Genomic DNA, 27,347 nt, shown 5'->3' with positions numbered 1-27,347 from the left:
GCTATCCGGCTTCGTAATCCTCTGCGAGGGGTACCTAGGGGTCGAACCTTCGATCGACCTCTGGGTGCGCTTCTTCTCTCTGAAGCAGCAGGGGCCAAGGGCCGGGGAGATGTCGGAGTGCGGGGCCGCCGTCATCTCCAAGCGGGCGGGCACTGACTGCCCGAAGATGCTGCTGGAGGATTCTGCCAAGAAGTGACAGAATTCTTTCTTATACGTCCGCAACCTTGGCGCGAACCGCATCAACCTGCCGCCCTTCGTCAACTCGCCACCGAAGGAGAAGCAGAACTGGGGGTATTACCCCAAGCGCCCGTCGCAGGAGGTGCTCAACCTGTGTGAGCGGTTGTCGGTGATGAAGGAGCGGGAGGGGCTCACCGGCACTGACCTCATCACTGCCTTCATTGTCCGCCGGGTGCTGCCGCTGTAGCAGCGCAACCATCTCATTGGTGAGATGACCGGCCTCCAGGACCCCAACCACATGGCGAACACACGGCTGGGCGCGGACCTGGTCATGCACCGGGTCAACGACATCTCCAAGGCCAACCTGCAGGGCGACTGGGAGTTTGGGAAGGCCCCGTACAGCTACATGAACCCGGCACCCTCGGTGAGTCCTTGATCTCCATTCTTTGCCGGCGCCATCGTTGGACTGGGAGTTCGGGAAGGCCCCGACGCAATGCGGGAGGTACTTGTGAACGCCATCCGACATCCTTATGATCGGGCGTAGGCGCAGGTGGTGTGCGTTGCTGCGGAGGAGCCCGAGGCCCATGGTGGGGAGGAGGAGGCGGCAGCTGACGCGGGCGCAGGGCGCCGAGATGGTAAGCCTTGTGTTTTCTTTTTGAATCACTGTGCCGCCAGGTCGAGGGGCTGACGCGAGCCATTGATGTAGCGACGCTGGGTGGAGAAGGCGGCGGCATGGTTGAGGCCGGGTCACCTCGGGGAGCGCCGGCGGCGAAGCGGCCGCATGGGAAGGACAGCGTCGCACCGCGAGCCCCGGCCGTGAAACGCGCGGCAGACCCGGCCAGGGTGGCGAAGCCGGCCGCCAAGAGGAGGCGCGTCGCGCCGTAGGAGAGGGCGGTGAGACTCGCCATCCCGATGGTGCTGGGGTAAGTTTTTCTTCTAGCTCGGACCGAGTTGTCGAGCGGCTCTGCTTGTCTCGTATTTAGTTCACCTTTTGAATCAGGTCGCCGATCTCGCTGGCGGTGGCGGCGGTGGACGCGGCATTCGCCGTGGGTGCCGCGTTTCGGAGGATCTGGTCCGGCACCGTCGACCGGGACGAGGAGAAGGAGGGGCGGGCATATCCGGCCTTGGTCTGGATCCGTCCGACGCTAAAGGCCTGGCCTGGCGGGACCTAAACCAGGCTGAGGCGGAGTTGGAGGCGGCGTTGACCCAGGCCTGGGTTAGCGCTGCGGCGACGTGGGCGGGAGCCGGAGAGGAGCCGGCGTGGCCGGAGATGCCGGCTGGGATGGTGGCGGTGGCGACGACCTTTGTGCCGTCGTCGGAGGGGGAGCGCGGCCATGATGGCCGCGTGGACACGATGGACCTCGACCGGGAGGTCGTGGTCGTTGGGGACGGCATCCCACCACGGACCGACGTGGTCGAGCGGGCGGGAGCCAGCGGAGGCGGCGGTGACGCCGTCTTGGGGGAGGCGTCACGGACGCCGCCGGCGGGGTCGGCCCGGGTGCCGGTGAGTGAGACACCGCTGGTGGTGGGCCATGAGCCAGTCGGCCCACCGAGCCGGCGTCGGAGCACGCCCTGGTGCTCAAGCCCGGGGGTCGCTGGGCCGCTAGGCCATAGCCGGCGCGGAGCAGGACCGGCGAGGTCTGCTTCGGGCCCCCGACCCAGGAGGAGCCGGCGAAGACCGTCGTGACCCGGCGCCTGCGGGGGCGGGCGGACCGGATCCAGGCCTTCGCCCAGGCCGAGGTCAAGGTGACGCAGGAGCTGGAGCGCGTCATGCTTGTAAGCTTCCTTCGCATGCTTGTAAGCTTCCTTCACGCACCCACTGGGTGTAGCCCCCGAGATTCATGCTAACTGCGCAGCAGTTGGGTTGAATCTTATCTTGATATCCTGTATTGATCACTGCTTTTTGCAGCAACTGGACGCCTACCGGGTCAGTGTCTTCAACCAGCGCCAAGGAGGAGGAGCTCTGCGCCGCGGTAGGTACTTGCCTTGTATGCTCTTTTCTAGTGGGGGCGCGCTAGCGCACCCACTAGGTGTAGCCCTCGAGATTCGGGCCAACTGTGTATCAGTTGGGTCGCATCTTAAGCTGTACTTTGTTTCTGAGTTTCTTTTCTACAGCCGAGGTGCTGTCTTGGAGGACCCGGCTAGTCCAGGCCGGCTTCCTCTATGACCGGCTCGTTGCAGACACCGGTCGGCTTGGAGCCAAGGTGGAGAGGGCGAGGGCGGAGGCGGCCCGGTGGGTGCTCGACGAAGCCAGCCAGCTGCAGGAGCGGCTGGAGGGCGACAAGGGCCGCCTTGAGGCCGAGGTGGAGCGGCTCAAGGCGGAGGCCGCCAAGGTCGTGGAGACGCATCAAGCCCTTGCTGAGGCGGACCAGCAACGCGGCCAGCTGGCCGATGACAAAGGGCAGCTCCAGGCCGAGGTGGAGCGCCTGAAAACGCTGGTGGCCGCTGCGGAGGAGACCCGCCAGGTGGAGACCCGGCGCCACGAGTAGGCTGGGAAGGGGGCCGAGGATAAGGATGCCGAGCTGAAGGCGGCCCTTGCCAAGGTCGCCGAGTTGGAGAAGGCGCTCCAGGAGCGTGACCGCACCATCTCCCGAGAGCGGCGCGGTACGTTGCTCGAAGCGCAACACCTGGAAGAGTCCTTCTCCACTAAGTGCTTTCCTTCGGTTTTGTTGTTACCGGGTTGGGACTCCGACTTCTCTTCCTTAGTGACTTTCTCCTGACTTGCTTTTCTCTTCGACAGGGGCCTTCCCGGAGACGCGCCGGCTAGCGGAGGAGGCGGTCTGCTTTCAGCGTGACCCGCAGGGAATCGTCGGCTCCGGGACTGACCCACGGGTGGCCTAGACCTTCGCGGAGATCGTGGCCGCCCCTGAGGCCCGTCTACGAGTCCTGAGCGAGCAGATGGGGCGGCTTTCTGAGGCCGGCGCGGCGATGACGACGGCCCTCTGGCCGGGCACCATCGCACCGAATAGCTTCACGCGGCTGGCGCAGTGGTTGGAGGTAGGCCCAGACCGTCTTCATGAGTGGCGGGTTTTTGCCACCCGTGCCGGTGCGGAGATGGCGCTTCGATTCGCGTTGTCTTGGCATCTGGACCTGGCGCTGATGGGCTAGCGGGCTGATACCACTACAAAAAAAGACACATCCGTGACATTTTGGGCCGAACGAATTTTTTTCTGTCATACATATGACACTTCTATGACAATAATTGTGACAAAACCCGGTATCATCATAGATGTGGTGGGCTCCTACTTCTATGACAAAAAATCATGACAGAAAATGGGCTTTTCGTCCTGGGCGGGCCGGAGACGCAACTGCATGACAATCTTTGGGCCATCCATGACGGAAAAAACCATGGTAGAAGCGAGGGGGAGGAAAATTTCGGGGAGTTCCCGGTTATGGTGGGAGGTCGGGGGCCGACCGATGCGTGTTTCTCTCATACACGTACGCGCGTGTGTGTGAGGCGTTGGCTCTAACTGAACCCGGGTGAGGCGTTGGGCTCTAACTGAACCCGAGCGATCGATTCCTTCGCTACTGCTGCTAACTGAAGCCGATCGATGCTGCCTCTAGGATGAACAGTCAGCGTTGCGGGGGGGTTTGGATGAACAGTGAGCGGTGGCGTTGCCTCTGGATGAACAGGACCCCGTGGTGTGGTGGAGGGCTGGATGAACAGTAGACGGTGGAGGGGTGCCTGTGGAGGGGTGGTTGAACAGGACCCCATGGTGTGGAGGCCTGGATGAACAGTATACGGTGGAAGGTTGGTTGAACAGTAGCCGGTGGAGTAGCACGCAGTGGAGGCTGGATGAACAGGAGCCCGTGGAGGCTGGAGGAGGTCGACGGTAGCCCGTGGAGGCTGGAGGAGGTCGATGTTTGAGATGAACAGTATCCCGTGGAGTCTTGTTTTGCGGTACGCCACACCCCTCCCGATGAACATGACCCCCGTTTCGACCGTAGGAGGTTCGTTTCGTCCGTTTTGCGGTACGCCACACCCCTCCCGATCAACAGGACCCCCGTTTCGACCATAGGAGGTCCATTTCCTCCGTTTTGCAGTACGCCACACCCCTCCCGATCAACAAGATCCCCGTTTCGACCATAGGAGGTCCGTTTCCTCCGTTTTGCGGTACGCCAGACCCCTCCTGATGAACAGGATCCCATTTCGAACGTGGCCGGTCGAACACAAGGCCGTTTCCTCCGTTTTACGGTACGCCAGGCCTCATTTCCATCGCCTGTTCCGTCCAAGCCCTCCTGATGAACACGACCACGCATTTCGTTCTGACCCAGCCGGTTGGCTCCCACGCGTTCTGTTGCCTCCCGATGAACACGACGCATTCCGTTGCCTCCCCATGAACACGACACATTCCATTGCCTCCCCATGAACACGAGGACGACGTTGTTTCTCCGTTCCGACCCAGCCATGTACACAAGCCCTGGCCGTATGTATGCACGAGTAGGCGTTCGAGACCCCACCCGTATGTACAGATACGTGGCCGTATTTTTCTTTCTTGCACCCTGGCCGCTGTACGTACGTGTACATGCTACGTGCGCGCCTCTACTACGACACATACGCGCCTCTACTACGACACGTGCGCGCCTCTACATCCACCAGTATATATGTACGTACACGTTCGCGACCAGAATGACAATGCTACATACGCTTTGACCAGGTGGGTCCCGATTGTCAGGCACTTCCTTGCCTGCGAAGATGTAGCTGGTGGGTCCCAGCAGTCAGGGGGGCGAATCATTTTTTTCCCGGACGCACTTCCTTGCGTGCGAAGATGTAGCTGGTGGGTCCCAGCAGTCAGGGGCAAACGTTTTTTCGTGAAATACGGTGGCCCGTTTGGTGGGTCCCCGCTGTCAGGTGGAGGAATAATTATTTTGCACGTAATAACGAGGCACTTCCTTGCTGTGGCCGTGGACCCAGATGTCAGCCTCTCCACGTACAGTCCACATCTGATGGAAGTTGTTCCTTGACCACGTTGACCACGCCGCGCCGAGAGCACCGGGGCGGTGGACGACAGCGAATCCTAGGAAGGGGACAACGCGGAGCCGGGGAAGACGCGACAGTGGATGCCCACGCGTAGAGGAGTACGAGGGTTCACTGGTTCGCTGCGGTGTGAGGCTGCCGTCACCGCAGAATAACAGGGGGTGTGGGTGAGTAGAGGGATGGCCTGGCCAGCGGTGGGAGTAGTAGGGGGCGGTGAGGCCTCCGCCGCATCGCAGCCGGCCACGGGAGGCAGGAGCACGAGGCACGACCTATGCTGGTTTGGGCGGCTGGAGCAAGAAGACCAGAGGTTGAAGAAGCACTACCGCCGTTGGTTGGACATCGTACGGTCACTGGATCTAGAATCATGCATATTGACTAAGTCTGCAAAGCCCTCCGTCCCTGTCAACTTAGTAGGCCCACAAGTCAGCCTGCCACTATACAGGGTCCCAGCTAACAGGGGGAGTGTTCATTTTTTTGTGCATAATAAGGAGGCACTTCCTTGCGTGCGAAGATATAGCTGGTGGGTCCGAGCTGTCAGCGGGGGTAACGTTTTTTTCATGAAATACAGAGGCCCTTTCGATGGGTCCCTGATGTCAGGTGAGGAATCATTATTTTGCGCGTAATAATGAGGCATTTCCTTGCGTGCGGCCATGGACCCAGCTGTCGGCCTCTCCACGTACAGTCCACTTCAGATGCATCTCTGTCGTTGACCATGTTGACCAGGCCGCGCCAAGAGCACCAGGGCGGTGGACGACGATGAGGCCTAGGAAGGGAACAACACGGAGGCTGGGAAGACTCGGCAGTTGTTTCCCACGCGGAGGGGAGTACGACTGTACGAGGGTTTACTCGTTCGTGTGCCGTCGCCGGAGAATAACAGCAGGTGTGGGTGAGTAGAGGGATGGCTAGGCCAGCGATGGGAGTACGGTGGGGCGGTGAGGCCTGCGCGGCAGCAGAGTTGGCCACGGGGAGGAGGGAGCAGGAAGTCCTGCCGGCGCTTGTTTGAGCGGCTAGAGCAGGAAGAGCAAATATTGAAGAAGCACGACGGCCATTGGTTGGCCATCCAACAGTCATTGCTTGTGCGTCAACCTTTTTTTAGGAAAGCCTCAAATCTGTGGAAAACATCATACAGCCCATCTGCCATTATTTCTAATAATTTACAGCCCATTTGCTAATCTTTTGGAGCCCATATTCTTTTTGTTAGCATTATAGCCCATATTGTGGACACGGTTAAAAATTATACGGAATTTTGCATATTTCGGTGCGGTCCGAATTGTTTTTAATACCAAAATTTCGACTCACATTCAAACTAATTTTAAAAATAAATGTATATCAATATAAAATCCAAAAAATTTCCATCATAAAAATTAATGTAATTTAAAATCTCGAAATGAAAAAAGATATTTGAAACTAATTGCCGGTTTGATGTGTTTTAAAAATGTACAGCCCATTTCTCATTACTGATAGGCTATTTTCTCGGCCAGCCGAATGAAGCTCTCCTCGTCTTGAAAGATTTGCAGCCCAACAGGCCTGAAAAAGCGACTTACTTGGCAAATCACAAAAAAACTGGGTTGTGGCCATGGACCCAGCTGTCAGTCCATTTGTTTTTTAGTCCATTTGGTGGGCTGGGTGAAACAATGATGTAGCATCTATGCAGCCCGTTTAAATCCCATTTGTATTTTTCTCGAAATCTGCGGACTTGCTGGGCTGGGTGAAAATATCATGTTGGGCTAGACGGGGAAGGTACTGGGAGAAAACTCAGTTTACATCAAAAAAGAAAGTGGGAGAAAATTCAGAGACCTGCTGGGTCCACCTGAGGAGGGGAATATGTTGGGAGGAAGGAGATTGAAAGCACGACAGCCGAGTGAACTAGTTTTTTTATGGACAAGTGAACTAGTTTACATACATAAGCAAATAGCCACTAAAAAAAGCAATTAGGTTAATGGGTTCTTAAAAGAAATATTTCGGACAAAACAGATAATTACGACACATAGGCTAATGCATGAAACACTCAGATGATAAAGGTGCTTATAAACAGATAAAGTACAACATCTATACCTTCCTAGCACGCTTGATCATGACGCTGCGGCTGTCCGTGTACTCGTCGGTTACGGGAAGCAGACATGCCCTCATGTTCAAGATCTGCCTTTACATGTCGTAGCATGCGTATGCGTCCTTGGCCGCGTAGGTTATGTAGGCTAGATTCAGAGGTACCTCCCACGTGTTCAGGTCGTCTTCTTTCATGTTGGCGTATCAGGGGTCGATGATGGTCTCAGCAAGGTCAACCACGGAGTCCTTCTCCTGCCGTTGCTGATGATCTTATATTGCTTATGGATGTCGACAAGCTTGTTGCACCAGATGGCCAAATCATCGTGTTCTTCCTTATCTCCACCGTAGCGAAGGTGCAGTCAGCGCTGCCGGTGAAACGGGCGAATGCTCCAGAACTTGGTGCATCCATAGGACTGAGGCGAGGCAGAGCTTCACCGAGTTGGTGTACATCACATTCAACTTGGTGCAGCCATAGGACTGAACGACAAACTCAAAGGGGAACTCCTTGCTGAAGTCCATATCCAGCAAGCTCACCCCTCGGATCGCCATTGGAGTCTCTTCGAGTGAACGAGTGTGTAGGTGGCAGCAGCAGTTCGTTTTTCAGCTCTTGGGGAACTGGATTCAACAGTAAGCTGAGTGTGTAGAGGCGACAACAGTTACTACCCCTCCCTCGTCCGCTGCACGCCCGGCAGAAGATGCACCCTCGGCCACACGTCGGTTCACGAGTGGGTCTGTATTGGTACTGTAATAATAGGAGTTAGTGGTCACTTTACTTAAATTTAATTAGCTTTAATAGAAATTTATACTTAAAACAAGCAATGCATTCGCTCGTTCTATCAGTGCCATGGGATCAACATGCACAACAATTAGAATTATAATTCTCAGGACGCACACGATCAGCACATTTGTCGTACTTTCACAAAGATAATACTACCAAGTTTGAACTATTTGTTATGGTTGTTGTCCTCTGCATCATCATGCCGTGTTTCCCAGCTTGCAAGATTCAGAACCAACAAATAAGATCCAAATAATAAGTACAACAAAGATGCCTACACATCTCATTGATTCCCAGCTTGCAAGATTCAGAACCAACAAATAAGATCCAAATAATAAGTACAACAAAGATGCCTACACATCTCATTGATTCCCACCTTGCAAGATTCAGAACCAACAAATAAGATTCAAATAATAAGTACAACAAAGATGCCTACACATCTCACTGATTCCCAGCTTGCAGGATTCAGAACCAACCCATTAGAGCCTTTTGATAAAGTGAATATCGGGATTAAATCCATCTTGGCTAGCCATGTCATACAATCGAAGAACTTGGCGAATGCTCTTGACTGTCACAACATCTGTAGTTGAGTATTCCTGTTTGCACAGCATGTTTGCATAGCACAAACAAGGAGACAGGAGAGCATGATTTCGCTTTAATAGCGGTCTCCTTGAACTCAACCTCCAGCTCTACTTGGATGAGGTCTGCCTGGACTTCCATGATTCAATTCATGCGCCTTTTTCTACAGTTCACCTAAAATGAAGCAAAGATTGCATCATTCAGCTAGCAAGAAGTACTTGCTCTTGTGAGCTGGCAGGTTCTTCTTTAGTAGTTGCACTAAAATTGAGGAACATTAAGGTTGGTTGTCCGGCTCATGTAAGGTGCAACTATAATTTTCTTATCCTTTTGTGCAGTTCCACTAAAATAAAGTGCCATTGTGGTGATAGTGATGGCTCCATCTTGCAAAGGCTAATAAAATGTTGCACGAGATTACCAGTAGAACTTGACGGAGATTTTGGAAACTCCAATCACCATTTTGTGCAGTTCCACCAAAATTGAGAGATGTTGCCCACGTGAAATTTTAGTTGAACTGCACGAGACACTCATTCAAAAAAAGTGTTTTGTGCAGTTCACCAAAAGGTCACAATAGAAAAAAGGTGAAATGGATATCCCTATCTGCACAAAAAGATAGAAAGTAAACAGTTGCTGGTCAATAAGAATATATGAAACATATACAAAATGAAAATAAGCATCTTAATTATGTTCATGGCAATCACACAAGGATAGTAGAATTTTTAAAACATCGACAATGCTTCATGTTAGAAGAAGCATTACGATCAACAATGAGATTCCTCAAATATGGGATTACTTTAATGGTCGCATTGCTTGTTTACCAGACACAGTAAATCAATAGCAGCTAAAGAGTTGGTTTAAGGGCATGGGACCGTGGGGACACCGGGACACTCAGCAGCGTAAAGGAGCAACTTACTTATCATACTGGGGAAAACAGCAGGAGTGCCATTGTACTATGTGAGGGCAGCAAATCCAATCCTGGAGACCTTGTACTATGTGAGGGCAGCAAATCTAATCCTGGAGACCTTGTACTATTTGAGGGCAGCAAATCTAATCCTGGAGACCTTTTACTATGTGAGGGCAGCAAATCTAATCCTGAGACCTTTTACTATCTGAGGGCAGCAAATCTAATCCTGGAGACATTTTACCATGTGATGGCAGCAAATCTAATCCTGGACATACTCTGTTGACTTTTCCACCAGCCGCCACTTTCTATCCTTTTTTCAACCAATAATAGATCTGTTCCTTATCCAGTTTGTACTGCGTTTTCCCATTATTTCCCTTTTCAACCAAGAGACCGGTTGGGTATCCGGTCTCTACTACTTTCACCATATTATTTCCTCTTTGAATCAAGTCCTAGATTCATGCTACAACTTTCCCCCCTTTCTTCGTTGTTTGAACAAAGCCCTAGATTCGAATGCATGAAGTAGCTTTACCTCTAATAATACTAAAAATTTAGGTGGCTTTGGAAGAGCTGATGGGAGTAGAAAAAGATGCACATGCAGACACGTGGGGAGCTGGGGCAGTAGAGCAAGGCCGCTTTTGAAGAACTTATACCTGAGGGTCGCCAAGATGTCAGCGGCGGCAGGTCAGATCTGCGGACAATAAGGCAGGGTGGAAGAAGGGTCGGAGGACCTCCCAAGCCGGCCATGTGTCGGAGAGAACGGAACGGGCAGAGGATCGGGCCCCTCCGACAGCTATGGGTTTCCTCCCTCGGCGGCGATGACCGCGTGAACGATGCACCTTTTAGTCCTCTACACACACCGGCCAAAGGGATCCGGCCGGATCTGTGACCAGCGGTGAGCATAGAGAAAATGTCGCTACCGCTGTCTTGTTTATATCTGGAGAGGACGAGAGAATGAAGAGAGCAACCCTAGTAAAGCAAGCGCTCAGGCCCCTGCATCCATATATAGTGGAGTGATTATCTTTTTTCTCTCCACAACAAGTGTTTCAATTTGTGTACGTGGCATTAAAGAAAAGAAACTCTCTATTTAAGGTGACTACTGTACGACTCCTACTTACTACTAGTAGTAGTACTACAGTATTGTTCACTCGTGCTCCCCGCCCCTCCATTCATTAAACAACCCCACGGGTGAATAAACATACAGTAAGTATTGTATTTATATAGAACGAACAAGCTCGAACTATTTTCGCGTAGTTAAAAGTTGAGGGCGGGGCTTTTCCCGGGCAGTACGCACGGCAGTTTTCGGGTAGGGCCAGAAGACTATTTTAATTAAAAAACTTCGAGACGGCCACATAGCATGGAGCCGACCCCAACGATTTTAAGCTTACAGGCACGGTACACGCTATCCTAGACTACTCTACACATGAAACTGCCACACGAGCGTGCGGGCTGCGCTTTCCCTCTTCAGGAAGTCGAACAATGATGGAATACTACTGCACTAGAGGAGTACTACAGTACGCTTCTGGCCATCTGACACCGATTGAACTGTTGCATGTCCACCGCGTGTGGGAGGGAGAGTGTGTAGCGAAAGCTTCTCCTAGTCTTGCCAGCCACCATGCTCATAGGCGAGGGAGGGACGCTCCTGCCTTTGCGTGCATGACAGCTGGGCCCGACAGGTGTGTGGACAACCTGTCATACAGCCAAAGGCAGGTGTAGTTAAGTCCGCGAGGGAGAGGATAATCAAACTTCTCGTTGATGTATGAGTTGACACGACACATCAAAGCACTTCACTCAATATATTTCAATAATTTGCGTGTGTGACTCCCAGATGCAGAGGCCGGGGGTCATCATCCTCCTTTTTGAGAAAAAACAGACGCGTGTGTGAGAGGACGAGTGCATGCGTGCACCTCTTCTCTTCCTGTATAACGTACTACTAAACTCAGAGTACAAGTTTTTCTGGGTGGCACGATGGTGCGTGTGAGAAGTCCCGAGAGATAGGTTTAATGCGTCTGAAAAAAAGACTAGCCTAGAGCTCGCCACGCGGCTATTGTTTTTCTCAAAAATTATGTTTATCAACACATTAATTGCAATGCATGCATGCATAAAGTACATGCATTGGTTAATTTTCTCTTAATACTTGCATGCAATGATTTAATGCACCTTGGAATCTGAACATGTGTTGGGGAACAACCAAATTGAGCCTTATAAAATGGAAAAAACTAAAATTTTGAGATAAGCCCTATAAAACCGGAAAGGAGGGAGTAGAAAAAGAAGTACTCCATCCGGGAATAGTACCGCACTTCGAAACTAGAACCGTCAATAAATTTTGAGCTTGCGTCTCGTCACATTCCAAATTACTCCATGCTATATTGAATTGCAAACCTGTTCACACCGATCACAACCTAAACGGTTTCTGTCAGGACCCCGATTCCAAGTCACATCGATCTAGCCGGTAACACCTCATATCACTTTGCGGCCTCACGCACGGTATTCCCACAGGTGTCGCCTTACCATGGCCCGGGACCGTTTGCGCCTTTTGGCTCACGTATATGATAGTGTCGCTAGCATCCATATGACAGAGAACCCGGGCCGACATGGCTAGTCGTGAACCCAAAGCGGCACCAGCCTATGGGGACAGGCATACATGAATCACATCGAGCATGTCGGTCAGCAGCGTGTGAATCCAGGCTGTAGCACTGGGCTAACAGGACTCCGAGAACCCGGGCTGTAGCAGGCTGGGCAGGACTCCGGATGTCACCGCGTGACATTTCCCCGAAGGGACAGACATAGGAACCAAGTGAAACACATGCCTGCTAGTCAAGTGTCCTGAGCAGTAGTGCTGGGCTAGCAGGACTCCGGTGAACCGAGCTGTAGCGGACTACTATGGCTCATGGAAGCACTAGACTACATTTCCCCATAAGAGAGGCTGCCAAGGATAAACAACTAGATTGTCGGATCCCACACATACCAAGCATTTAAATCATACACACAATATGCTCAATATGTGTAAATACAACATGGCATCACAACAAAACTCTACGACTCAAATATTTATTCATTAGGCTCCGAGGAGCGAGATATTACAAACATGGGTCTCATGACCCAACAATCATAGCATACAAATCAAAGCACATGCGGAAGCTTAACATGTCTGAGTACAGACATCTACAAATGAAAAAGGCTAAGAAGCCTGACTATCTACCAGATCCTGCTGAGGGCATAAGATCGTAGCTGAGGTATCAAGCTAAACGTCGAAGTCCACGCGAAACTACTAGCGAGACTGAAGTCTCTCTGGAAAACATAAATTAAGCAAAAGTGAGTACAAAAGTACTCAGCAAGACTTACATCAGAACTAGCTACATATGCATCGGTATCAATAGGGGGGTGGTGGAGTTTAACTACAGCAAGCCAGCTTTGACTCGGTGGCTATCTTAAACTATGACTGCAAGTAACTCTTTTGAGGTGGCGCACACGAGTCCACATATTCACCATATCAATACACCACTATGGATTAGCTCCCGTCTCCCTACGAGAACGCCATCCATAGCACTCACGCTTATCTTGCGCATTTTAGAGTATCCACTTTCACTTGTCTATGAACTGTTATAGGCAACCCAGAGGTCCTTTACCGCGGACGCGGCTATTCAAATAGTTTTATACCCCGCAGGGGTGTACTTCGTCACACATGTTTCCACCACTTAGCGTCTGCACACGACATGTGCTCGATAGACTTCAAGCGAAAGCCAACGTGGGTGTAGACCACGACCTGACTAACCACACAAGTCTCTAGTCTAGGTTTATCGCCTATTCGGGTTCCATCCGCAAGGAAATCCGGCCGGGGTGTCCTCAACGGCCCCAAATGATGGGTACAGGGTCCCGAGATGCCAAACGGGCGCCCGGCATACCCGACCATGGTGTATCTACCGCATCATAGCCCACCCCTAGGGTCAGCGCTACGCACGGCCGCCAACACATAACCTATAAACGCCAGAAACTAGTTGCAACTCCTGGACAGAGGACAAGAGGGGTCAGTAAGTCGAGCGGGGTCGTATTTCAGGGCCCAATGTGTGGTCCTAGCTATTTCAAGGATCACAAACACAGAACTCAGTTCCTGAGGACGGTTTCAGTGAGACAACCCACCATGTACTCCTACATGGCCTCTCATGCTACCTTTACCAAATCGTGTTCACACACTTAGCTCACACAGTAGGACATGTTCACACACCTCCGATTCATCCCCGATGAATCAGACCTGACACAACTTTATGCAATAGCAGGCATGAAAAACAAGCATGAATGAGTAGGCACATCAGGGCTCAAACAACTCCTACTCATGCTAGTGGGTTTCATCTATTTACTATGGCAATGACAGGTCATGTAGAGGAAAGGGGTTCAGCTACCGCAGCATGTAACAGTTGAAACGGTGTTGTCCTAATGTAGTAAAATAGAGCAGGAGCAAGAGAGTGGGATTGTATCGGAATGAAAAAGGGGTTTTTTCTTGCCTGGCACTTCTGAAGATAGTATAACTCTTCATCGGCGTCAAAGATCACATCGTCGAAGCAACGTCTACTGAGAGGGGACAAATACCGGCAGCAGAGAAAGAAACACAATCAATGCAATGCACAATATGACGCATGATCATGACATGGTAAAATGAGTGTGTTGGGCTAATGCAACTACAAACAGATGGGTTTGAGCTATTTTGAACCAAAGATTCAAAGTTGAAACTCATTTGTGATCTTAAATAGTGCTTTATCATGTTTTGCACTAAACAGCAAGTTAACTTGTTTAAACATGCATGAAACTAGTGCAGATGGATAGATTGGGTTTTTCTGATCATTTTCCATATATAAATTATTTCATTTGGAGCTATGGTTGATTTTCTACGAATTTTAGAAGTTTTGGGCACTTTCTGGAATTTCTTGAATTAAGTTAAATCCAGAATATGAGTTAATGCGTCAGCACTGCGTCACTGTGACGTCAGCGGTCAACTGAGACGGTCTAGGTCAACCCTGACCTGTGGGTCCCCTCTGTCAGTGTCAATTAAACTAACTAAGTTTAGTTAGCGTTAAACTAATACTAACCTAGTTTACTTAGTGGCCTGGGGCCCACACGTCAGTGAGTCAGGGGGAAGTCAAACCCCGATCAAGGGCGGTCAAACCCGCCGGACCCGATCAACGGCTTGTTCGCCGGCGACGACAGAGACGGCGGAGGGCTTCGGAAACGTTGTTCCGGCGACCAAAAGAGCGGTGGAGGAGCTCTATGCGTAGCTGGAGAGCTCGCGCATCTAACGGTGTAAGAAGCAGCAGCTGGGGTGGTCCGAAATGACGGTGACATCGAGCTTTGCGGCGGCTGGAGTTCTGCCATGCTCGAGTTCCTCGCTAGGGTGTTCGGCAGGAGGATCTTGGGGTGGCTACGGGCACGCGAAGACACGCTGAGCACGGTGGTGTGCTCAGCTTCGAGCGACAGTGGCTCTAGCCACGACGGTGATGGGGCACAGCGGCGACGGGCTGCGGCCGCTGTGGGCAGGGGGGCTAGAGGAGGAATTCGACGGCAGGGAGAGAAGGGTTGGGAGCAGGAGCTCACAGTGATGCCGAAGAGGGGGTCAGCGAGCTCGGGGAGGTCCTGGCGGCGCCGAATCGACCGGAGACGGGCTCGGGTGCCCGAGGTTGAAGACGGAGGAGAAGATGGCGTTCGGCATCGTGTGAGTCGACAGAGAGGCATAGGCGTCGGTGGCGGAGCTCCTGGGCATGTCGGAGAGGCGAGGGGGAGGCGGTGGCCACGATGGTGCACGTCGGCGGCGGTGGGCGCGTTCGGGTGGTGCGAGGGGGAGAGAGCTAGAGGAGAGGGAGAGAGCTCCAGAGTGAGGGAGAGGCAGAGGGGTCGAGGTCGTTCCAGTGGCGTGGAGACAGGGTGAGGGGGAAGCAGGAGGTGGAGCTCGGGCGCGCGCGCGTCGACACGCCTCTGCCTACTACCAGAGGTTGAAGACGGTGGGGCTCCTGGTGGACTGGCCAACAGTGCCAGGCCAGTGGGCTGGGCTGGCCACTTGGGCCGCCAGGTGAGCGCCAGGTAAGCCGTATCTCTCCCCTCTGTCTTTTATTTCTATTTTCTATTTTCTGACATTTGTTTCTAATTTAGTAAAATACTAAATCAATTTAAACCTCATGAAAATAATTGTGTCAGCTAAGTGGATTTATACAAAGCCACACAACAATTTTCAGAATTATTGAACATATATTTATACATATAATAAATATAAGTCCAATTCAAATAGTTATTGAATTAATTCCAAATGCCCAAAATAAATATTTCTGAGACTCCAAAAATATTGGTTTGAGTTTTACCTCTTGCCAATATTTTTATAGCTTGACAGGAACATTTTCTTGGGTTTATTTGAAACAATTTTTAATGTTTGATCATTTTTGTAAAAGACTTCTAAGGCTTTCTACTTTCGCCAATTCAACTTTCATAAATATATACATGATGCATGAATGCTTGTGCAACTAGATACAACCAATTCTAGGGCTGTGACAGTTTCCCACTTAGGAGCGTATTAGTACTCGGTTATAAATACTAGTATGCCAAGATGACTGCACATTCCTCCTCAACTTCTCATCCACAAAAACAAAGTCATTCAGCATCCTTCCCTTGCGTCTGCGTGAGTTCTGGGTCAAGAGATTGCCACTAGGGAGAGGCGAGCATGGAAGCGGAAGCACGAGAGATGTCCCGCCTCGCTGCGAGAGCAGCCGACATGTCCCGCCGCGCGGAAGTAGCAGCACAGAGGTCCCGCCGCGCCGCTGAAGCAGCACAGAGGTCCCGTCGCGCTGTCGATGCAGCAGACTGGTCCCGCCATGCCGCAGAAGAAGCAGAAATTTCCCGCCGCGCCACGAATGCAGCAGAGATGTCCCGCCGCACCGCGGCGGCCTGGGAAAATTTCTCGCGGGCAGGCAACGACTGTTATAGGCGCATGCATGTGATCGTCCATAGTCAGATGGATCAGATCTCCGGCTTAGGAGGTTGTAGGATGACATGATAGCCTCGTTTGAACAGGCTACCAGCGTCATCCGGCAACTAAGGGAGGGCAATGAGAGGCTCCGGGCCGAGCGTGACCTGCTGAGGGAGAAGATCGTCCGAAGTGCAGACCAGCAGGAGGAGACCAGTGCCTTGTTCAAGAGGACTGGCGTCATCGTCAAGAAACTTATGGATGAGAATGACATGCTCCGTGACGAGCGCCAAAGGATGGTGGAGGAATCTGTGGATGTTCTCAAGCAGCGTCTTGAGGACACGAAAGAGCTGATCGCCGCTCGCCGCGGAGACTAGTTTCCTGGTTTCTTTTGATGTAATAATCGGTTTAGGATGTGCATTCTGTCGTCGGTTGTGAAATGTTGGGTTCTAGCGTGGATGTTTGGCCTTTGTTGGTCTCTTGGGATGTTGCGATTTCAATCTGGTAGCTTTTAGTCCTTCGTGTTAGGCTGGAGTTGTGCTGAACTTCTTGGGAATTGTGGTGGTTTTCAGTAATGAAAATCGGAAGGGGCAATCCCTTCTTTGATCAAAAAAGAAAAATTAATCGTCCTTCTATATTCATCAGTCTTGCTATAAGTCGCAGTATATGCTATATAGGTCCGTCGGATCTTACATCAAGATCCGTTCTGTCAGATTTTCTTTTTTCTCTCTTAAATCTCAGTCGAGTGTGACATAGCCATGCCATTAACCAGAGGCTCGGGCGCCATTAATGGAGACCTTGGGAGAGAGGTGGATGGCAGTTGGAGGTCAAAGGGCTCTCCTCCCTATAAGCACACGCAGGGGTCTGATTGCACGCCTCTCGTACTCAAATAGCTACCCTGCATGGCGCCTCCTAGCTAATAAAAAATGGGGACACATGGCGGCACGTAAATGGTATTAGTAAGTAGAACACCCACGGTTTCAATAATACTTGTGTTTCTGATTGTAACGTGACAGCACTTGTTCCAAAATGACTTTGTTGATTGTTAATGTGTGCGCCTTTGCAAATCGGATTGCAAATTTACCACAGCATGTTGGTGCCATGTCATGGCACCAAGTCAAGTTTCATTATTTTCATGCATGTTTTGGATTTACATGAATTAAAAAACTAAGTTTCTCAATGTTTCCAACCCAGCCACGATGCCCAGAATTTTGAATTTCATTCCCATTTCTTGCATGGAACCTAGAAATTTACCCGAGGACACACATGTGATTTTTCAACCAACTTTGGTGCACTGGAACATGTGCTTGTATTTCAAATTTGAATTATGCACACAAAGGTGACACGTTCCCTCCCAGAACCACGAGCCTTCTTGAGAGAAGCTCCGATTTGCAAGAAGCTTATACCAAAATTTGTTCCTATTCGGCCAATTTTTTTACCATGGCATGGTACTACCATGACATGACACCATGCCAAGTTTCATGATTTTAAAACCAAGTTCCTCAATGTTCTCGACCGAGCCACAATGCCCAGATGTTTGAATTTTATTCTCATTTTTTGCATGGGACCTACTCCCTCCTTCCATCTATATAGGGCCTAATGTGTTTTTCAAGACAGCCTTTGACTATTGACAAGATTAATAGCACATGAGATGTATACTATGAAAATTATATTATTGGAAGCTCCTTTGACATACAAAATTGAAGCTATGCTTTGTGTAAGTTGCATGTCATATATTATTGCTCTAACGTTTGGTCAAAGTTAGCCTCGAAAAATGCATTAGGACATATATAGATGGAAGGAGGGAGTAGAAATTCACCCGAGGACACAAATGTGATTTTTCAACCAACTTTGGCGCACGGGAGCATGTGCTTGTAGTTCAAATTTGAATTATGCACATTAAAGGACCAAAAACTCAATTAATGTTTAAATAAGGCCAAACGAAGCCGGAATAATTCCAAAATTTAATAGGGAACTCATGTAGTTCTATGTTGCCTTTGTAAATAAACTCAAGGGGGACAATGTATATCGTTTCACACTCAAAGGTGGCACGTTCCCTCTCAAAACCACGAGCCTTCTTGAGAGAAGCTTCAGTTTGCAAAAGCTTATACCAAAATCTGTTTCTATTCGGCCAATTTTTTTACCACAACATGGTAGTACCATGACATGACATCCATGCCAAGTTTCATGATTTTCAGATGTGTTTTGGATTTACAAGAATTTTAAAACTAAGTTTCTCAATGTTCTCGGCCGAGCCATGATGCCTAGATGTTTTAATTTTATTCTCATTTCTTGCATGGGACCTAGAAATTAACCCGAGGACACAAATGTGATTGTTCAACCAACTTTGGTGCACGAGAGCATGTGCTTGTAGTTCAAATTTGACTTATGCACATTAAATGACCAGAAGCTCAATTAATGTATAAAGAACGACAAATGAACCCGGAATAATTCCAAAATTTAACAGGGCACTAATGTAGTTCTATGTTGCCTTTGTTAAGAAACTCAAGGGGGGCAGCGTATATCGTTTCACACTCAAAGGTGGCACATTCCCTCTTAGAACCACGAGCTTCCAAATCGGCCCAATTTTTTTACCACAACATGTTAGTGCCATGACATGACACCATGCCAAGTTTCATGATTTCCAGGCGAGTTTTGGATTTACATGAATTTAAAATCAAAGTTTCTTGATGTTCTCGGTCGAGTCATGACACCCAAATGTTTGAATTTCATTCTCATTTCTTCCCTGGGACCTAGAAATTCAACCAAGGACACACATGTGATTTTTCAACCCACTTTGGTGCACCGGAGCATGTGCATGCAATTCATATTTATATTATGCACATTAAAAGTCCAAAAACTCAATTAATGTATAAAAAGGCCAAATGAACCCGAAATAATTCCAAAATTTAACAGGGCACTCATATAGTTCTATGTTGCCTCTATAAATAAAATTAGGGGGAGGCAGCGTATATCATTTCGCACACAAAGGTGACACGTTCCCTCTCGGAACCACGGGGCTTGTTGAGAGAATCTCTGGTTTTGCAAGAGGCTTATACCAAAACTTGTCCCAATTCAGCCAAAAATTATACGTATGAAAACAGGGTTTAGATTATCGCAAACATCTCGCTACCTAGACCAATAATGCACTATGATTTGAATTCAACATAAAATGGATACAAATATTTGAATTGGAGAGCGTATGGTACATGTAGTTCATAGTGAAATATGATTACTGCTATATGTATGTTTTTTGTTATCAAGATAATATTTAAATTATTGTATAACTTGACCACAATCGTATTCAAATAAAGAAAATTGATTCAAATTTAGTCCATACAATATATATGTTCACATGGTGGAGTAAAATGTTCATATATGATGGAAGATCAAAATGTACGACTACATCAATTATAAACCGCAAGGTCACCTAATGATATATTCGAATTCAACATAACATGGATTCAAAAATTGAAATTCGAGATCATGGCATCTGTAATAATTTAAAAAGGGACATTACTCTTTCTTTGGTGGGAATTGATTTGTTTTTTGTTGTTGTTGAGTGAAGTGCGAATCGATTTGGTACTGTGCAGGGTAATCTTGTTCTCCCGATTTTTTTACATTTTTCTTGTAGTTTTTTCAATGGCATCTATAGCAATATAGTAAAAGGGGACATGGCTCTCTTGTGTCTTGTATGAATTGTTTTTTTACATGTTAAGTTTGTTCTGCCGAACAAGGAATCCACACCTTGTTATCCCAAAATTTTCAAGCTCGAGTATCTTTTGTCTCACGTGCTTTGAAACTCCCGCTTCTTCAACCCACGCCGCACCTTGTTATACCGAAATTTGGACGTGCGCGAGAACTCCCTCCTCATCTGAAATCGCTCCCGCAGCCCAGACACGCTAAATCCCCCTTCTACCCCTCAGCGGGAAATGAAGCTCCACGTCGCGGTGTCAAAACCGGTGAGGGTACGCTGGTAACTTACCCTACATTTCGGACAAGCGCCTCCCTAAGCTTGGCTCCCCCTCCCCCTTCACCCCCCATTCGTACACCGAGGCCGCCAAAACCCGCCGAACCCCATGCTCCTCCATCGGCCTCCCAACCGCCGCCCAGCCGGAGACTCTTCCTCGACTATGTCGTCCACCGCAACAACTCACTGTCCCTCATCCACCGCACTAGATGAGGATCCGTTGTCGATCTCGTTGTCCCGCGGGATCAGCCGCCCCGTCCTCCACCTCCAAGGAGCTTCCCCGATGTTCACCTCGTCTATCACGCCACCTCAATCCCCACAGCACCGTCTTGACCTGCCCCACCAGAATCGCACCACACTCACCAATTCCTCCGATGAAGCCGAGGCCAACTCGGCGCCACCAAGGAGGTTCTGCACTCACCGCTGCATTTTATCTTCTATTCGATCTCACGGGGCTGCCGGTGCTCGATACTGAGCAGACATGGCGTGTCTCCATCGACGGCGCCGTCGCCGGCCACATCATCCATCGTGTCTCTCCCCCATGTCGTTGCTTCCTTGGCGGCGACTTCCACAACGGCACTAGCTGCATCTGCTCCGGCTCTCGCTCGCGCTGCGGCTCTGTTCTTGTTGTCGGTCGCGCTGCTGCACTGCTCCTGCTTTCGTTCGTGCTGCTGCTCTGCTCTTGCTCTTGCTTGCGCTGCTGCTGCTGCACGACCTCCGACAGCTACATGAGTTGCTGCTTTAGCACTCGCCCGCGATGCTACTGCATGACTTGCTCTCTGCTAGTGTGTTCCCTGCTTGAGCGTCTGCTGATTTAGATCACTGCTTCTCCGCTACTAGTGCTTGAACGCCCTAAACATCTATTGCAATGCTCTGTTACTAGTTCAATCAGTTTCGACAGTAAAATTCAGTTTCGACTATGAAGTTCATTTTCTTCAGTTAAGGTTAGAGTGAACAGTACTTACAACATCTGTCGGAGCGGCCGTGGCGCGGCTGATGCGTTTTACATCTAGCACTTTTTGGTGATGTATTTTACATCATCTATTGCAGATGATATTAGGGTCCCACTTTAGATTAACGTTGTCTGTCTTGTCATGCTTCAGCCTCGTCGCTCTACACCTTAGCGGAGCTGCTCCAACGACGGAACCGTGCATCACAGCAGAGCAGTACCCTCGGCGCCATTTCCAGAGGCCTCTGATCTTCTTACCCGCCTCCGACAGTCACACCAGCATCATCACCATCCTCCACGTCCAATCCAATGATGCTGAGGTCCACAAGGCTATGCCAAAGAGGTTGTACACTCGTCGCATCACTTTGTTTCTCCATTCCTCTCTTCTTCCAATTCATGTGAGCCAAACAACCAGGTTGACTGAAACCTTTGTTTCCAAATGTTATGTTTTGCACGTGCATTTCTATCCTATTCCTGTGTTCTTCCTGTCCCTGCGTTTATAGAATCCTCCAATTATAAGGAGACCTTACAGATTTACTTCATTTTCAGATAGGTGTCAAAGAAAACTCTGTGTGTTATGTCCTGCTCCTGCCATGCCGTCATCCACCCAACCTGAGGTGCACCATCGACAGAAGTGTTCACTGCAACAGAGATCCCCCCTGCAGACTTCCTTTCACCGCCTCAGATCATATTCCCCGTTGCCGGCAGCCACGCCAACTGCATTACCATCATCGACTGAGCAGATGAACCTGAGGACTACACAGTTCTGGAAGAGAGGTCGCAGTCTTTCGTGTTTGCTTACGTTATACATCGGTTATTATTAGCTGCTACTTTATCGTTCAATCTTGAGTTTTGAATTGCCCATGGGTCTCATATTGAGCCAGCAACGAATAGTATATGTCTACTATCTGGTTCATCTGGGGTCTTCTATGTGGTTCATGTTGGGTGGGCAACAAACAATAGATGATCCATTGTCTATCTTTTTAAACTGAAGCTATAATCTACCTACTATCATTAGTTTTGGATCCGTCCACTCGTTTGCTACCATCAGTCTTGGTTTTTTGCATGCACCCTTAGGCCTTACAAAATCTAACTATTTTTTATTATGCATGTCAGATATTGTACACAATCCTACTGAACATGTAGAGAAAAAGAGAAGACCGTTGCGTGCGAATATAATGTCATGCAGACGCCGCTCCATGGTGGGCGAAGTGCCCCCTCCTGCATTTCCAGATTGTATTCCAGAGGAAGATAACTGTTCAGATGGAGATTCAGAAGGAGCCGACCATGCCTGTTTACCACCTGAGGTGTTTGCTCTAACCTGGCATGCTGATGGTGGTAATATCATGCATATGGCGCCTTGCATTGCTTACATTATACATCTTATACGTCATCAGCTTAGTTTAGATTTGCTTTGTGTGAATGCCACCTGTTTGGTTTCTATATCATACTCGCACCATTCCTAAATATTTGTCTTTTTAGAGATTTCAACAAGTGACTACATACGGAACAAAATGAGTGAATCTACACTCTAAAATATGTCTATATACATCCGTATGTGGTAGTCCATTTGAAATCTCTAAAAAGACAAATATTTAGGAAAGGAGGGAGTATATGGGAATTATGCAATGCCATCTTCTTTAGCCAGGCATCATATACGTGAATCATGCAATGCCATCCTGTTTAGCCAGCCATCATATATGTGAATTGTATCGTGCTATATTTTTTTCCTTAATGTATTCCATTTGTCAACAATGTTTATACATTCATCTACTCTTCCTGTGCATCAGCCATATGAGTCGGTCATGGGAAAATCTGGAGTGAAAACAAGGTCTTCTGAGCAGTCAGTGCTACCTGTCGATGCAGATTTCTTGCTGGTTACAGATAGCTCCTGAGAGGAGGATTCAGAGAAAGATGACCAGTCGTATCCCCCCCCCCCGATGTGCATGCTCTAACTTGGCTGGGTTATATTGCTCATATCATGCATATGATGTCTTGCATTGCCATGCCATCTGCTTAGATTAGACATGCTTTGTGTGAATGCCTCCTGTTTGCTTTCTATATCAGATATGTGAATTATGAAATGCCATGTTTTTCAGCCTGTTATCATATATGTGAATTATGCACCGCCATGGAGCCAGGCATCATATATGTTAATTATCTCATGCCATCTTTTTTTCATTACGTATTCCATTTGTCGACAATCTATGTATATTGAACTACTCTTCATGTGTATCAGCCATTTGAGCCGGTTATGGAAAAATCTGGAGTGAAAACAAGGTCTTCAGAGCAGACAATGGTACCTGTTGAAGCATATATCTCGATGGTTACAGGGAGCTCCTTAGAGGAGGATTCAGAGACAGATGACCAGTCCTATATCCCACCTGAGGTGTATGCTCTAAGTTGCAATGTATATATTTCTCATATGATGCATATGGTGTCTTGCATTGCTCAGTTTAGACATCATATGCACAATATTGAATTCTATCTGCTTAGTTTAGATATCATACATGCGAGTGCCAGCTGCTTAGTATATGAATCAATTATGTCAATTATATCATGCCATCCTGTATACTTAGACAACATGTATGTGAATTATTTCATCCCAACCTATTTTAGAAAGACATCATATAGTTTTGTCATGTCATCCTATTTAAGTACATATCATATGTTGAATTATGCCATTATATCATGTTAAGTTATCCATCATATATCTGCAACTGTGTCATACTATCCTGTTTAGTTAGGCATCATATATGTGGAATTGTGTCATGCTGTCCTGTTTGGTTAGACAACATATGTGAATTACCACATCTGTCTATCATATAATGTCTGCACATTCAATTTATTTTCTTGTTTATCAGCCATTTGAATTGGAGGGGGTGATGGCAGTATATAAGGGAGCAAAAACCCGTTATTCACAAAAGACAGTGCTACCCGTCGATGGAGATAGAACCATGGTTGTACTGGCCCATAAACTAGCCCCACCACACATAATCGAGACTCTTCCAGATTGCACACTTACACCATTCGGCAGAGAACCAGCTACAACCCATCTAACCGCAACCCTAGCGGATAGTAACCCACTTATAGTTGACAAAGCACCATGTTCACCACAGAGTACCCCCACACGAGCAGTTTGTAAAGCTACTACAGTGCTCAAAGCACGAAGACCACCACAGCTAACCCAAACTCCATGTTTAAAGCAGAAGAGCAACTGTTCTCAAGTCAGATTCCATAGCTATGGTCCATACTCCTTTGCTGTTGCATCACTGTATTTACTCATACCAACTACTTCGAATTTGAAGGATCCAATTGAAACTCCAATGGCGCGACAGGTATGTTTTAAACCTATGTCTTTAACTGGATTGTTGTTCTAACTTCTTGCTCTATGTTGATTTTAGTTTAAGTTGTATAAACAGTTCTGTTCTCATGTGATGCACATTTCAAGTGATGCCAATGCTGTGTAGTTTCTCACACTTATATTCTGTTTATGCTACTGTGTCTTAAAAATATATGAGTTGAACTGTGTCTCTATCTTGATTAGGGAACATAAACTAGAATGATATGGACAATACAGTGACCATAGTACATAGATATATGTTTGTTTCATGATGTTATCCTGTCCACCTTACTACTGAACCGGTTTACCAAAATGAGTTTCGTATACTACAAGCTAAACCTGTGATGTGTCTGCTTGTTTCTCTTGTAGTATGCAAAAAGAATATTGGAGAAGAGCACCCCACCATGCAATGGTAGAGAAAGTAATGCACATAAGGTTCAAGATAGTGAGACAGCCCTGTTGGTCTCCAAGAAAGGTGATAAAAACGATCTTGTAGACAGTGAGAAAACCCCACAATCCTGCGTTGATGTAGTCTTCGAGTTACTGGCCAGTACCGCTGGCACAAGCTCTTCGAACTCGCTGCCTGAATCACTTTGGCTTCTTCAGTCTCAGCTACAAGCTAAAAGGCATCAGTCAGCTGTGCTGCGGCAAGAAGCCGAAGGACTGAGGAAGTCCCTGCAGAATTTAGATGCGTACTTTCTTGTGCAACAGCAAGCATTGGAGGATTTAAGTGCCAAACAAGAGAAAGTTAATAAGCTCGCTAAGCATCTTGCCAGCATTATTGGTACCCAGGATATTGTTTCTTGAACTCTTCTGAAGTGGTTTCAGTTCTGGACTTGTTTTGATGCAGCGTTTATATGCTGCTTTATTCCCTATATTTGCACTGGTGGCGAACTTTGATGCCCAGTGGATGTAATATGTGTAATAGCCATGATAGCCTAGCATAAGTTGCTTGCTTATTTATTTCCTTGTTGTCTTATTTATTTGTTTGCTTGTAGTCAGTGCAGTATGGACACTGGGCCTCGTACGGGCCATAGAAATAGTGGGCCTTCTACGAGCCGTAGAAACAGTAGGCCTTCTACGGGCTGTAGAAACAATGGGCCTTATACGGGCCATAGGAACAATGGGCCTTCTACGAGTCGTATCATCAATGGGCCTTATACGGGCCATATGATCGATTAGCCAAACATGGGCCAATAACAGGCCACATTATGGCCATAAACGGGCTAGAGTTGGAATCGTCCGTTCATGGGCCGACCATAACGGGCCATCATTAATAGGCCGTATTTGATGATGCTATGAAAACGGCCCAATGTATTAACGGACCACAAACGGGCCGACTATAACCATGGGCTGAATTTGGCCCACAAGCAGAAAATGACAGTAACGGGCCGTAAGTAAACGAATGCTGGAAGTGAGCCCAAGAATAAATGGGCTCTGAGAAGGCCGAAAGATAACATGGGTTGGAAACGGCCCAACGGAATAACGGGCCGTTAATGGGTATAAAGTGATTTCATTACGGGCCAGTTTCACCACGTGCCGTTAATGGGTGTAAAGTGATACAGTGTTCATTACGGGCCAGTTTCACCACGGGCCGTTAATAGGCCAAGAGTTACATAGGGCCTCATATGGATCGAAAGACGTCATGGGCCATACATGGGCGGAAGTGAAAACGGGTTGGAATCATATTGGATGGCCCAGATGACGCTACTGGGCCTAATTCGTATAGGGCGTAATGGGCCTTGGGTTAGCGGGCTGTAAATGGGCTATATGCAAACAGGCCGTTAACAGGCTTTCCATGGGCTGGCCCGCCACCTTTTGACCAAGTCAAACGGGCCGGCCTTTTCACAGGAATGGCCCTCTGTTGGGCCGTGCCACGTGTCGACGTATCATAGGCGCCTTCTGTCCAATGAGTGGATGACATCTGTCCCAACGATGAGCCGACACGTGTTTCCTCCAGCCAATGATGATTTTACATGTGGAAAATCCCCATTGGTCGGGGCTGTTAATGGGTTATTGGATCCAAAACCCGACCCGATAGCTTAACGGCGTTCTGTTACGGTGGATGCCACGTGTCGGTCACCCTTGACGAAAGCACTTCTGTGACGCGCGATTTATCGTCATGGAAGTGGACACTTCCGTGATGATAATTTTGGTAATGTCATGGAATACTTCTACGACAGCCCAGGTATGACTATCTTGATTATGTCATAAATTTGTCATGGATGTACATGCATGACAAAAAACGCGACCTACTGTGACAAACACGTATCATCACGGAAGTGTATTTTTTTTGTAGTGTACGTCTCCGTCGTATCTACTTTTCCAAACACTTTTGCCCTTGTTTTGGACTCTAACTTGCATGATTTGAATGGAACTAACCCGGACTGACGCTGTTTTCAGCAGAATTGCCATGGTGTTATTTTTGTGCAGAAATAAAAGTTCTCGGGATGACTTGAAAATCAACGGAGAATTATTTTGGAATATATAAAAATAGTGGAAGAAGAATCCACGTCAGGGGGGCCTCCACCTGTCCACGAGGGTGGGGGGTGCGCCTGCCCCCTGGGCGCGCCCCCTGCCTCGTGGGCCCCCTGACGCTCCACCGACCTCAACTCCAAATCCATATATTCACTTTCGGGGAGAAAAAAATCAAAGAGAAGGATTCATCGCGTTTTACGATACGGAGCTG

Source organism: Triticum dicoccoides, chromosome 6A (genome assembly GCF_002162155.2).
Source record: "Triticum dicoccoides isolate Atlit2015 ecotype Zavitan chromosome 6A, WEW_v2.0, whole genome shotgun sequence".
Taxonomy (NCBI): Eukaryota; Viridiplantae; Streptophyta; class Magnoliopsida; order Poales; family Poaceae; genus Triticum; species Triticum dicoccoides.
Note: the sequence above shows the minus strand (reverse complement) of the source record.